This window comes from Epinephelus fuscoguttatus, linkage group LG15, assembly GCF_011397635.1.
Source record: "Epinephelus fuscoguttatus linkage group LG15, E.fuscoguttatus.final_Chr_v1".
Taxonomy (NCBI): domain Eukaryota; kingdom Metazoa; phylum Chordata; class Actinopteri; order Perciformes; family Serranidae; genus Epinephelus; species Epinephelus fuscoguttatus.
The window spans coordinates 34,533,686-34,547,234 of NC_064766.1; the positions used below are offsets into that span (position 1 = coordinate 34,533,686).

General features: G+C 39.2%; 1 protein-coding gene across 13 annotated transcripts in view; it reads left to right on the top strand.

Annotated features, from left to right (window-relative positions):
* The first annotated feature begins 8,054 nt into the window (after window positions 1–8,054).
* Window positions 8,055–13,549, top strand: part of kmt2cb (lysine (K)-specific methyltransferase 2Cb) — an 86,982-nt gene continuing 81,487 nt past the window's right edge. For all 13 annotated transcript variants that reach the window (XM_049597454.1, XM_049597456.1, XM_049597463.1 and 10 more), the window contains exon 1: window positions 8,055–8,644. The gene's annotated coding sequence lies outside the window, so the exon portion shown is untranslated. The remainder of the gene's footprint in view (window positions 8,645–13,549) is intronic.

A 13,549-nucleotide genomic window follows, 5' to 3' on the forward strand; every position in this document is an offset into this window, starting at 1 on the left:
TTTAGGGTTTCCTTTCATGAGATGCATGGGCGGATTATGAGACACACAGATAAGCAAAGGGCCCCACCACCTCTCCAACACAGGAGCAAGACAAACAGAGGCTTTGTGGTGGTCATTGTGCAACTTTTTTTGGTTTTGTGTCCTTTTGTAGTCGTTTGAATCTCTTTGAGGCAATTTTGTCTTATTGAGGTATTATTTTTGTGTCTCTTTTGGTCATTTTGTGTCATTCTGTAATTATTTTGTCTCTCCTTGTGGTTGTTTTGTGTCTTTTTGTGGTCGTTTGAATGTCTTTGAGGTAATTTTATAGTCTCTTTGAGGTAATTTTGTCTTACCAAGGTCATTTTATGTCTGAGGTATTTCTGTCTCTCCTTTTGGTTGTTTTGTGTGTTTTTGTAGTTGTTTGAGTCTCTTTTAGGTAAGTTTGTCTTATCAAGGCAAATTGATGTCTCTTTGAGGAAATTTTATGTCTCTTTGAGATACTTTTATGTCTGTTTGGGATATTTTTGTGACTCTTTTGGCCATTTTGTGTCACTCTGTAATCATTTTGTGTCTCTATGTTTCTTTTGTGTCTCTTTGAAAGCGTTTGAGTCTCTTTGAGGTAATTTTGTCTTACCAAGGTAATTTTATGTCTCTCTGATATAATTTTGTGTCTCTTTTGGTCATTTTGTGTCTCCTTTTGGTTGTTTTGGGTCTTTTTGTAGTCGTTGGAGTCTCTTTGAGGTAATTTGATGTCTCTTTGATGTAATTGTGTCTCTATTTTGGTCATTTTGTGTCTCCTTTTGATTGTTTTGTATCTTTTCCTAGTCATTTGAGCCTCTTTGAGGTAATTTTGTCTTACCAAGGTGATTCTACAGTATTTTTGAGGTAATTTGGAATATTTTTGTGTCGCTTTTGGTCATTTTGTGTCACTCTGTAATCATGTTGTGTCTCCTTGTGGTTCTTTTGTGTCTTTTTGTGGTATTTTTGTCTCTCTTTTTGGCTGTTTTGTGTCTTTTTGTAGTTTTCTGAGTCTTTTTGAGACAATTTTACCTTATCAAGGTAATTCTATGTCTCTCTGAGGTAATTTTATGTCTTGATGAGATAACTGTGTGTCTCTTTGAGATATTTTGTGTCTCCTTTGGTCTTTTTGTGTCACTCTGTAATCATTTTGTGTTTCCTTGTGGTTCTTTAGTGTCTTTTTGTAGTTGTTTGAGTCTCTTTAACACAATTATGCCTTATCAATGTAATTTTATGTCTCTCTGAGGTAATTTTATGTCTTGATTAGATCATTTTGTGTCTCTTTGGGGTATTTTGTGTCTGTTTTGGTCTTTTTGTGTCACTCTGTAATTATTTTGTGTCTCCTTGTGGTTCTTTTGTGTCTTTTTGTGGTCGTTTGAGTCTCTTTTGTTTTGCCCGTTTTTTAAGTTAAATTGTATCATTTTGCAGTTCCTTCACATGTCTCTGTGGCCTTTTTGTGTCTCTTTGTGGTCATTTTGAGTTTATTCCTTGTCGCTTGTGTTAATTTGATATTTGACATTCTGCAAGTAAATGCCAGGGGAATGTCGGCCCCTGGGCATGTGCCTGTGCCTGCTGGGGCTGTTCAATAATCCATCCATGACTCGATGCCTGAACATCTTCCAAGAAATGCAACACTTCATGGAAAATTGTGAGTTTTTGTTGGTGTGATACAGTGATTCTCAACCTTTTTTGTGTCAAAGACCCCTAAATTAATAGGCCCACCCATTAGATTTTACTTCAGTGACCTCCATCTGAAAAGATTTTGGTTGTAAGATATGATTAGAAACAGAATTCTTACAGTTGTCAAGAGGTGATAACCATGGAGGGAATAAAACCTGTGATCAAAATACACTCTATTACTCTTACTCACACTGGGCTCACTTCTATTGTGAATTAAATAGTGATAAAGATCTTTGCATTTCTTAACTTTGACATGGTTTATTGTTGCTCTGCCGACTCAACAATCCTGACGGTTTCTGACAGAGCTGCTCATCTCATCTCTAACATTAAAACCTCCCGCAACGGAGAATATTTTACGAATAGACTGTGGTATTTATCACTTGAATAACTGATTAATATAATAAAGAAGAGGGATGCTGGAAAGGCAGAGAAGCAGCCGGGCTGCTTTTGTCATGTTGAATTGTAGAAGGACAATTTGATTTGACTCCCAGTGTTGTATATAATAGAGCCATGCTGCCCTCTGTCTGTAATATACCAGAATTGTTCATCTCCACCCAAACAAATGGACATTTTTGACATTATTTTAAAGAAAATTCTGGTTTAGTCTTTGTTTCCATGTGTTTGTGAATGACATTAGACACAGCTAAGTCTTACAATATAGTTTATAAATACTATGTGGTGGTAAAAGAGACCCTTTACTCCAGTGGTTCCCAACATTTTTCCTTAAAAGACCCCATTTCTGTCACTGAGTTACCTGATGACCCCTGATTAAGTGACATATTTTATGGAGATTTTACATTACATTCAATGCGTAACAATAACAGTACAGAACAACTGATAAACTGTACAATAAGCCCAAAAACTGAAGGCAATAACTGCAGGAAGTCTGTGTAAAACAAGCCAACTGGATGAATTTTGAGCAGATTATTTCCAGTGAAAGGCAGCAAGAGGGTTTCTAGTTCAAACACTGAGTGGGGGCTGAGATCCCTACGCTGGGAACCAGTGCTTTATTCTAAAAATATATATGATATACAAAGGTCTGCTTTCTAAATCTACAACAAGCAGCACAAAATGGGAACTTCTTGTATCATACAAAAGCCTTTTTGGAGTTGTTCATGTTTTATAATTGTAATGGGGTCCAAATAATAAAATAAATGAAAGCTGAATTCCATTTAGCTGCTTCGACCCTGATATTTGGCATGCTGACTCACCGTCACACCGTTGTAGGTTACTGGGACACTTGAAAAGAACACCTCTGCTTTACAAGTCCAGGTGTAATTCATGAAAAAAGGCCTGTGAGGACAGAAAATGAGACATATATGTAAAGTTGACACAAATCTTTATAAACAGATCTAAATGAAGTTCCAGTATAAACACTCAGCTCTAAGCATGATGTCACCTCTGATCGTAATTACAGTCTTGGGTCCTGGTCAGTAGGTCTGTATCAGGGCCACAAGTATCACAGAGACAACACTATACAGCAGCTTCATGTGTTTCAGGGTAATTAGGTCAATGGTGCTTAGTGGTGTAAACGTACACCGGCTCAAAGGTCATAATTTAGAAAGTGACACCTGTACGTGCGGCGTCTCACACGTCGGTGACACTAGCCGACACAACTGAGCAGAGACAAGAGTTTTGAGGCCACAGTGCACGATGGTTTTCATTAAGGTCACTGCAATACATCTGTGATGTCTGAATCGTTAACGTAGAGATTCGTTCCATAAGCAAAAGCTGAAATTGAATTTTAATTTTAGCACGCAAAAGGTCCATCCTGCTGGCTGTAAAGGTCAGACAAATAGCCTAATAAACTGCTCAACTCTTTCTGTGTTGGTAGATACTTCCGCCGAATTTTAGGTGTTTCAGCAGGGCTCACTTTACTTCCTCTGCCCTTTATTCTCAGTGAAATGTAGACTACTTGTTTTATTGTTATGACCACATTCTAGGTTTGTATGTTCCCTATAATGCAGCTGTCTCATCTATGTCACAACATGCGTAATACTGTGCATGACATATACAGGCCTACAGGTGGGTGACATATTAAAGGAAAGGCCAACATGAAGTTTAACTGACACACTGCATCCAATTGAGCTGTTTGACCATTTGCAACAGATTTCTGACATTACTACTGCAAGTAAAGCCACAGATGAGTGACCATGGGTGGATTATGAGACAATGGGCCCCTGGGCACAGATATGCAAAGGGCCCCACCACCTCTCCTGCTCCGGAACAGGACACACAGACTTTCTGCTGGTAATGCGTGTTTTTGTGGTTGTATGTCTGTGGTCATTTTGTGTCTCTTTGAAATGATTTTGTGTCTTAATGAGGTAATTTTGTGTCTTTTTAAATTGTTTTGTGTCTCTTTTTGTGTCTCCTTGTGATTACTTCATGTCTTTTGGTAGTCATTTGTGTCTCTTTGAAATGATTTTATGTCGTACTGAGGTAATTTTGTGTCTTTATGGTCATGTTGTAATGCATTGCATAAATGTTGTGTCTCCTTGTGGTTGTTTTGTGTTTCTCTGGGGTAATTTTGTGTCTTTTTAAGTCATTTGTGTCTCTTTTTGTGTCTCCTTGTGATTACTTCATGTCTTTTGGTAGTCATTTGTGTCTCTTTGAAATGATTTTGTGTCTTACTGAGGTAATTTTGTGTCTTTATGGTCATGTTGTGATGCACTGCATAAATGTTGTGTCTCCTTGTGGTTGTTTTGTGTTTCTTTGGGGTAATTTTGTGTCTTTTTAAATTATTTTGGGTCTCTTTTTGTGTCTCCCTGTGATTACTTCACGTCTTTTGGTGGTCATTTGTGTCTCTTTGAAATGATTTTGTGTCTTATTGAGGTAACTTTGTGTCTACTTCATCATGTTGTGATGCACTGCATAAATGTTGTGTCTCCTTGTGGTTGTTTTGTGTTTCTTTGGGGTAATTTTGTGTCTTTTTAAGTCATTTGTGTCTCTTTTTGTGTCTCCTTGTGGATATTGTGTGTGTTCTGGCAGTCATTCGTGTCTCTTTGGAATGATTTTGTGTGTCTTTGGGGTAATTTTATGCCTTTTTGGTCATTTTCTGATGAGTTGCATAAATGTTGTGTCTCCTTGTAGCTGGCACTGGATATCAGTAACAGGTCAGGAAGACGCTAGACTCTTATGTCAGACAGACGTTTGATTTTGGTTGGAATGAAAATTAGGTTGATGATATTTTAAATGACTAATGGAATAAAATTCCACATTGTGTGGACATTAACATTATGATGTTTTGCAGATGTTGGGTTTTGATCTCCATACTTTACAATTAAATGTTACTCCACGTTGTGATGATGTTGGCACGAGATGTTTGGAAGATTCTGGTTATTTATCAACACAACTTAAAAACAACAAAAGATCAGCATCATTTATTGTCAATATTCCACATCAATTAGCAGTTAGCATTAGACGTAGTCCTGACGATGAATTTTGGTCACCTGATGTCAGAACCTAAATTCAACCACATATCAACATCTAATGAAGATTGGGGCCTACTGCGTTTGTAGTCATAGTCATATTGTGTCTTTGTGGTTGTTTTTGTCTCTATGTGGTTGTTTTTTGTTTCTTTGGGGTGATTTTGTGTCTTTTTAAGTTGTTTTGTGTCTCTTTGTTGATATGTTGTGTGATTTGGTTGCCATTTCCGTCTCTTTGAAATGATTTTGTGTCTTACTGAGGTAATTGTATGTCTTTTTGGTCATTTTATGATGAGTTGCATAGATTTTGTATGTCCTTGTTCTTGTTTTGTGTCTCTCTCCAGCTGGCACTGGACATCAGTAACGCATCAGAAAGATGTTGGACTCTTTTCTGATGACGTTAGGGGCCAGCTTCGTGTGTAGTCATTTTGTGTCTCTTTATGGTTGTTTTGAACGTTTTTGTAGCTATTCTGTGTCATTTTGCAATGCCTTTGCATCTCTTTGTGGTCATTTTGTGTCTCTTTGTGGTTGCTGTTTTTTTGTTTCTTTGGGTTGATTATGTGTCTTTAAGTCTTTTTGTGTTTCCTTTTTGGTCGTCATTTGTGTCTCTTTGAAATCAATTCATGTCCTATTGAGGTAATTTTGTGTCCCTTTAGGATGATTTTATGTCTTTTTGGTCATTTTCTGATGCGCTGCATAGATTTTGTGTCTCCTTGTGGTTGTTTTGTGTCTCTCTCCAGCTGGCACTGGACATCATTAATGAATTTAAGGGCATCATAAAGAATGTGGTGACGGAGATATGTGCTTGTTTTTCTTGAGAGGCCACTATGTTTGAATAGTTGTTGTTTTATTATAGATTTTTATGTTATATGTTGTATTTGTTGCATGTTAAATGTGCTTTGATTGGCTGCTACCTTGGACAAGTCTCTCTTGTAAAAGAGATTTTCAGTCTCAGTGGGACTTCCTGGTTAAATAAAGCTTAAATAAAAAATAAATAAAATCAGTGACACGTCAGAAAGATGGATTCTTTTCTAATGATGTTGGGGGCCAGCTGATGTTTGTGGTCATTTTGTGTCTCTTTGTGGTTGTTATTTTCTTAATCTTTGAGGTGATTTTGTGTCTTTTTAAGTCATTTGTGTCTCTTTTTGTGTCTCCTTGTGGATATTTTGTGTGCTCCAGCAGCCATTCGTGTCTCTTTGGAATGATTTTGTGTGTCTTTGGGGTAATTTTATGCCTTTTTGGTCATTTTCTGATGAGTTGCACAGATTTTGCATCTCCTTGTGGTTGTTTTGTGCCTCTTTCCAGCTGGCACTGGACATCAGTGACACGTCAGAAAGATGTTGGACTCTTTTCTGATGACATTGGGGGCCTGCTGCGTGTGTAGTCATTTTGTGTCTCTGTACAGTATGGTTGTTCTACCAGTTTTTGTAAACATTTTGTGTCTTTTTGCAATTCCTTTGCAACTCTTTGTTATGTTTTTGTGGTCATTTTGAGTCTCTTCCTGACTGGTACGTGTTGATTTGCAGTGAAAGCCCCCTGACACTTTTGGCCCCTGGGCCAGTGCCAGGTAGGCTTATTTAATTATCTATTCATGTGAGTGATGATAAAAAACATAAATCGCCCTGTTAGGGTGTTATAAGTCCACCATAACTATTGCAGAGCAACTGCAGTGATGCACAGATGTAAAGGTTATGGCACATAAGACTCATAATGTTATACATCACACAAAATAGTGACCTCTCCTGCCATTAGTGGAATGTGTCTCTATTTATTTATTCAGATTTTCCCTTTAATTTGTCACTCATCTGTCTGTTTGATTTGTTTGAATTGTTTCCAGTTGATTAAATATTAATTAAAAACAATAATAAATTGCAAACATGTTGTGTGCTGTGTGTTGTGTTGACCAGCAGGGGGAGCTCATAGTCTAGGGAAAGCTGTGCCAAGGTTTACCATTTAAAGGAATAGGGCTGTGTTTATTTCCCGTTAATTTGCTGAGGATTCGCTCGAAGAAACTCAGTAAGTTGTGACTAGAAGCGTGCTAAAAAGCAAAACGCACGTGAATACGTAACACCCACTGGCTCTCTTACTTATTATGTTGGTAGCTGCTGGAAGCCGACCCCTGGGGGCTTTTCCGAAATTTAACCCCTGCGTGTACAGTATGTCTGCCAATTTTGCAGGCAACCTCTAACAAACAACCAGTGCAATGAATTTATCGGTGTGGAGCCGTGTGTGCATGAGGGAGAAAGGAGGGAGACGCTGTCGTGGGGTCGCCCGTGGAGATCCATTTGGTCGTGGTTTATGTGAATGTGAGCGCGAGCTGGACGAGCCCTGAACCAGCACACTGGCGTATTAAAGTTAATCCATCTTTGTGTGTTTCAGCTCTGCTCTGGAGAAGGCTGATGACTGTTTGAGTCACTACAGCTGCTGCTGCTGCTGCTGCTGCTGGCGACGATTTGCATGAGCTGGAGCAGCAACGGTTGACAACCCGGCTCCCTTCCTGCTGGAATCCAGACTCCATCTTTTCCCGCTCTCTCTAGCCCATTATTTTATTTACTAAATGCCCATATCCCTCCGCAGGGTCAGAGAGTATTTTGAAGAAATTGTCAAACGATTCGCGTGGTATTTATGTCCTATCTTCTTATCGATGTTGTTAAACATTCGCCACACTCGCGAAACATCCATTCCTCGACGAGCCACACGGATTTAAAAAGATTTCCGTGCCGTAGTTGTGGTAGGGGGAGGTGGGTCTAGTTTTTGAGGAGCCTAGAGGGGCTGTGCTTCGGTGCCACTTATCATTAGATATGGCCACCGTTATAGAGTACACCGAAGCGTCATCTTCAACTTAATTTAGTGATATTCCATACTAATTTCGCAGTTCGGCCACTGTGGCAGGCGACATGTTATTTTTGGCAAGCTAATGTTTGTTTTTACATGTCTTTGGAGGCGGCTGTTACTGCGTGGCAGGCTGGCTGCGAGTCTCCTAACTGGCCGCTTGGTCCCGCAGCTTGTCGATGCTGAAGAAAATAGAACCAGTTGCCAACCAAGCGGTCGGCACCCAACGTTCGGTCTGCGCGTCTCTGTACATTCGCTGAGGATTCACATTTAAAGTTTCATTACCGGGGTGTTGACTCTTGCAGCCGCTTGGATTCTGGCTTTGATTTGTTCAGACGTTAATGGTAAGATTGTTGGCCGTAGACTTGGGTGGCTAACACCAACTAGCTATATAACCAGAACTCGTGCGACGACAGCTGTCATTGGAGAAAGGAAAGTGATCCCCACAAATGCGTGTGCAAGTGAAGCGGTTTTCTGTTGGATTTACATCATCTGCATGTCCATCAAATGGGCAAAGTTGGGAATAACATTGCAACGTTGGAATATAATGATATGCGTTATGCATTTTTGAGAACTGCGGTGTTGCTTCATTGGAGAGAGGCTAGCTAGCTCCATTAGCTTGCTAGCTAGCTGGGTGATAAAAGTGCGACGTTTCATCCCCCAGTATTTTGGATATGAAGAGGATAATTCGCTACTCATAGGGCTGGAAGGTAAGACACAGTGAAATGTTAAATTGCTTACATGCGAGCTGGATTTGTTTGGCATTCACCTTGTGAAGTAAAGCTGAGCCAACATCCACCTCCAGTCTGATGTTGGGGGTTTGTCGCCGCCTTGGCTTTCATGACTCAGACTATTCAACGGAACGGAGCATTCAATAGGACTGTTCATGGGGGCTATATAATCAGAAATAGAAGGCTAGCGTTATGTGACCACAGTTAAACACATTATATGCTACTAACGTTAACACATAACTAACGCTAGTTGATAACGAAAAGCAGAAATCGCAGCTTACGTCATTGTATAACCTATCATTTTCACTTTTTGTGTAGCATTGTAGTTCCCCAGAACAGTTCCGTTTCATTGAATAGACCGAGCCTTTGTGTGTGTGATGGGCTCAAATGCTCATCATCGCCTTGTACCCAGTTGTAAGTTGGCTAACGGACAGCGTTGTAAAGGTTACACATCAAGTTTGCCACCAACCCCAGACTATTATATGTTACAGTAGCTGTGGGACAACAAAAGGCTGAAGCATTAATGTTTGCTGTTCTGGCGTAGGCGTTAGTTACAAGCTAGTACGATGAGTTGGCCAACTAACTGCAACCATAGGTAACCTGTTTGCTATGTGAACCTCTTTCAAAGTTATCTTACAGGCTAATGTCTCTCAAAGCCGAATTCACTGTACTGTTGCCAGGTAAATATAAAAGATGGACCCCTTTCCTTCTGTATTTTCAGCCATATTCAGACGGTGTTATTGTTACTTTAGCCTGTGGTCGCCAAAGAAAAGGCGACAGAGTTCAACACAACAGGCTAGCTATCGTTAGCTGTGTGCAACTGCTTTGTGCCCAAGCCTGAGTTAACAAAAGCTAACGTTAGCATGTCTCCAATTGTGCCTGTGGTGGTCGTGACTGCCTACTAGTCACCGGATCCCAACCTCAGATGCTCCAACAATCAACGTTATTCTTATCACTCACAGCTGAGGTTTAACAGGTAGTAAATCTGCTAATAAATTGACCCTTATCCAAGTGTTTTTGTTACATCATCACCACTTATAGTGTTTCGAGAAACAGTGTAAGACCCTGTTTCTTATCTAAGGATTCAGGCTCACACTCATAATTTCTGAATAATTGGTCTGACAGTCTAACCATTGTAATGAGTAATATTTCTTGTGGAGCTTGGTGTTATTGGACCACCATCTGTCCACCAAGCCTGGAGGCCAATATAGACATAAGAGAAATAGAGTTACCACAGATCTGTAGTGAATGGTAGTCAGTCCCATATTATCTACCTGCCCAAATCTCTCTCCCCTTTAATTTACGCAATATTTTTTAGGCTCATAATGTCTTTCCAAGCCATGGCACATGCCACACCACCAATAACAGTGATTTTAAATTGCTGTTCAATGTGCTCAAAGCAAATTTATGTAATGTGGGACCAAACAACATGTCACCTCAACTGACATTGCTTTGTACAAATTAAATGTAATGACAAATAATGCCCACTGTAGGTTTTTTAAAAAACATTTTACTGCTTTACTGATAATGAAAACTAGCAAAGTTGACTTTCTCATGACTCATTCTAAAGATTAGTCATAATGTAGTCTGATGTAATTGTATTTTTCTACAGAAAAGCAAGTTGGCAAGTGCATTGTGTGGATTTTTGCATCTTTCTTTCTGAAATTACTGGTGGGTAAAAACATGTCTGCTGTTTGGATCTAGTTTGCTTTTGAAAGGCCTTCCTTAGACTTAATGAAACCCCTTATGCTACTTTACGGTTGTGAGGTGGAAATCATGGCCCGAATATGGTTAATTTGTCACTGTATTTATATGTGTATGTTCTTAATTTTAAACATTCAGCAAGGTTTCAGATTGAAAAATAAACTCAGCTGTGATATACAGTGCTGCGGATGTATCAAACGATGAACACAACGAACTGTTACTTGCTTTCATGTCCAGCAGACACAAACCAACACAAGTGTCCCATTGGAAGCTACTGACTACACGAGGGATGTATATTCTGTATTCTCATGCCATACTAGCTCTGTCTTTTTTTCCACCAACTGCTAAGAAAAATATGTGGTCATTAGCTTGCTTGTTACTCAGATGTCTTCACCAGCCACTTGTTACCTTTGTCCTTGTCTACATTGGCCAGCACAACAGCAGCAGCTGCACACAGCCATCACTGTCCACACTAGATGTGTTCAGGCATGGTACTGCTGTGAAATTAGCATTGTTACAGTTCTATCAGCACAAAAAAAGAAAAATCAGTGCAAATCTTTATTGACACAAACTTCTATCATGCAATAGTTGAGCTCCCAGCAATGATTAAAAAACATTTGCTGTGCTGTATCATTTGCCAGCAGCACAGTAAAAGCCTTGTTGAGAAAGGCTTGATGTGCACGAGACACACATGTGCAGGCAAACACACTTTTCAAAGCAGCTTGTGCAGCACATGAACAGGCAGCATATAGACAGGTGACAAATTAAAAGGAAAAGCCGAATAAATGAGTGAAGAAACGCACCAAATGCAGATGCTGTCATAAAGGGCATGAGGGGTCTGGTTTGAGGGTGAAAATTATATGAATCATACGCTGTGCTCTCTGCAGTTGCCACATCTTAATCCAGTTGAACGTCGTCTTCAAAATGCCAAATGGTGGAATATCTTTTGGAAGAATGGTTTTCAATAGATCCAGTACAGCTCTAGACCTGTGCGTCTATGCCAAGGAGGATTGAAGCCTTTCACAACATAATTGCATAAACTAAAAAGAAATTCATGGGAATGGCCACTAGTCAACCATTACTTAAAAGTAACTAGTAGCAGAGTGGAAAAAAACTATTCACATCAGACTCTGACTTTTAATTGTAAGTCACATATATTGTGAATTTTTTAAACTGACAATATTTTCCACTTGGTGGAAAGAAATACAGACATGTCAACAAACCGCTTACAGAATGGCTGTAAAGGCACCACCACCGGCAGCTGTATGAAAACAAAAACCAAAATGGACACAAATACAATAGATTGAGCTAATATTATTGGAGCTATATACTGTTTGTATCTGGTGTGGCGTAGGTCTGCACAAGTAATCGAAAAATTATTGAAACAGCAATGTGGCTAAATACGGTGTCCAAATTGTAGGACCTACTTTTTTTTTTTTTTTTTTTTTTGATTAAGGTAAAATTTGTTGGAGTATACCATTATAAATGAAACATTGTGGTGCTACAGAGATGCCCCAGCCTAAATATCATATTCCAGACTTAAAGGTTTGGTGTGTTAAATTCAGGGAATTAAGTGGCAGACGTGGCTGAAACCTCTCCTGGTTCTAATTTCTTAAGTGATCATTGTTCAGGAGGTTTTAACCAGGAGCTGAATCACCCGCAGAGGTTTCTGTCTCTCTGAAAACAAATGGACCAGGTGATTACAACTGGTAAATACACTGAATAAAGCAGCTTCATGTTACAAATCAGTGTTTTTCCAGCGCTGTCGTGGCAGATGGGCTTCTAGCTATGGTGGCTGACGCGAAAATGCGAATGTCCGTTACCAGAAACAGTATTTGGTTTGTCCGTTCTGGGCTGTAGTAGAAACATGGCGGGCAACATGGCATTCTCCGTAAACAAGGACCCAATAAACGACGCATTCTATGGTAACGACAACACAATGATTCTTATATTCAGGTAATTATAAATTAAAGAAAATATACTTATTATATTATATTTCTGACAGTATATCCCATTAAATCCTATGCACTATACCTTTAAGGGACCATGCTTGTTTGGCACCAAATACAGCAAAAATCACATTAGCATAATTTTTATTTGTTCATTTTTTTCAGTAAAAATGAAATGCAAATATTATCATACCACTAAAATTGCAATGTTTATTGCAGTTGCAGTATCAGTCAAAAATAATTTGCAGATTTGCAATTTCTTTACCTCCCCCATTAGAATTCCTATTCTTCTCAATCTGTCAAAAACAATAGTCAAAAAGTAAGGTGTCTTTTTGGAGACGTGCTGGATGAAACTCGTTGTGAGAAGAAAGTGGTGTTACCCCGCCATCTGTACAATTGGTGGCTGAAAATGCAAAGCAGTTGCACGACATTTTTTAGTAAGAGGTGTGAGTTTGTTGTTTCTTTTGACCACAAGAACTCACTCATTTGGTCAACAACAACACTTCGTCTCAATAACTCGTGTTAAGTGTAGAGAATCACAATGTTATCAGTGTATGGCAATCTCACAGACAAAACAGGGTGGGCAGAAAAAACAGAAACCTTTCCTCAGTTTTCCTTTTTTACCCCCAAAAGACCCAATGGAAGAAAGGTCTGTCTGTGTTGTAGACATCTGATTGGACCAGGGTGTGTGAGAGGAGCAGTGGTGTGGCTTTGCCCATTTTCTCTCACTCCAGGGTCCAAACTACATTCACAGGCAGCACAAATTAATTCAGTGTATTTTTGTCTTTGGGATACAAACATCCAATGGATATTTTAACTCCAACTGTACAGCCATTCATATGATTTCAAGCTTTCCAGGCTCTCCAGCTACAACACAAGATAACCAATCATTTTTCACCTTAGGGCTGGGTGATATGGTTAAAATCATGGTACATGACAATTTTATAGACCAATATCAAGTACAGTAAAGTACATTTTCTGAAGTTTTATCGCCAAACTATTTCTAGATAACAGAAGGAGATGGTCATGCTTGTTTTTCACTTGTCCAGTGCGTTAAATACCCAACAAGTCTTGCAAAACCCTGAAAATCCAATATTGCCAAAAAGCAGTCCTGGTCACTGATGTTGCAACATTTTTGACAATGGCCTGATTCCTCCAGAGATATTTGAGTGATAAATGCCTAAAAAAAAAAAGGTATAGAACAATCTTTGGCAGTCAACAAACTGTCTTG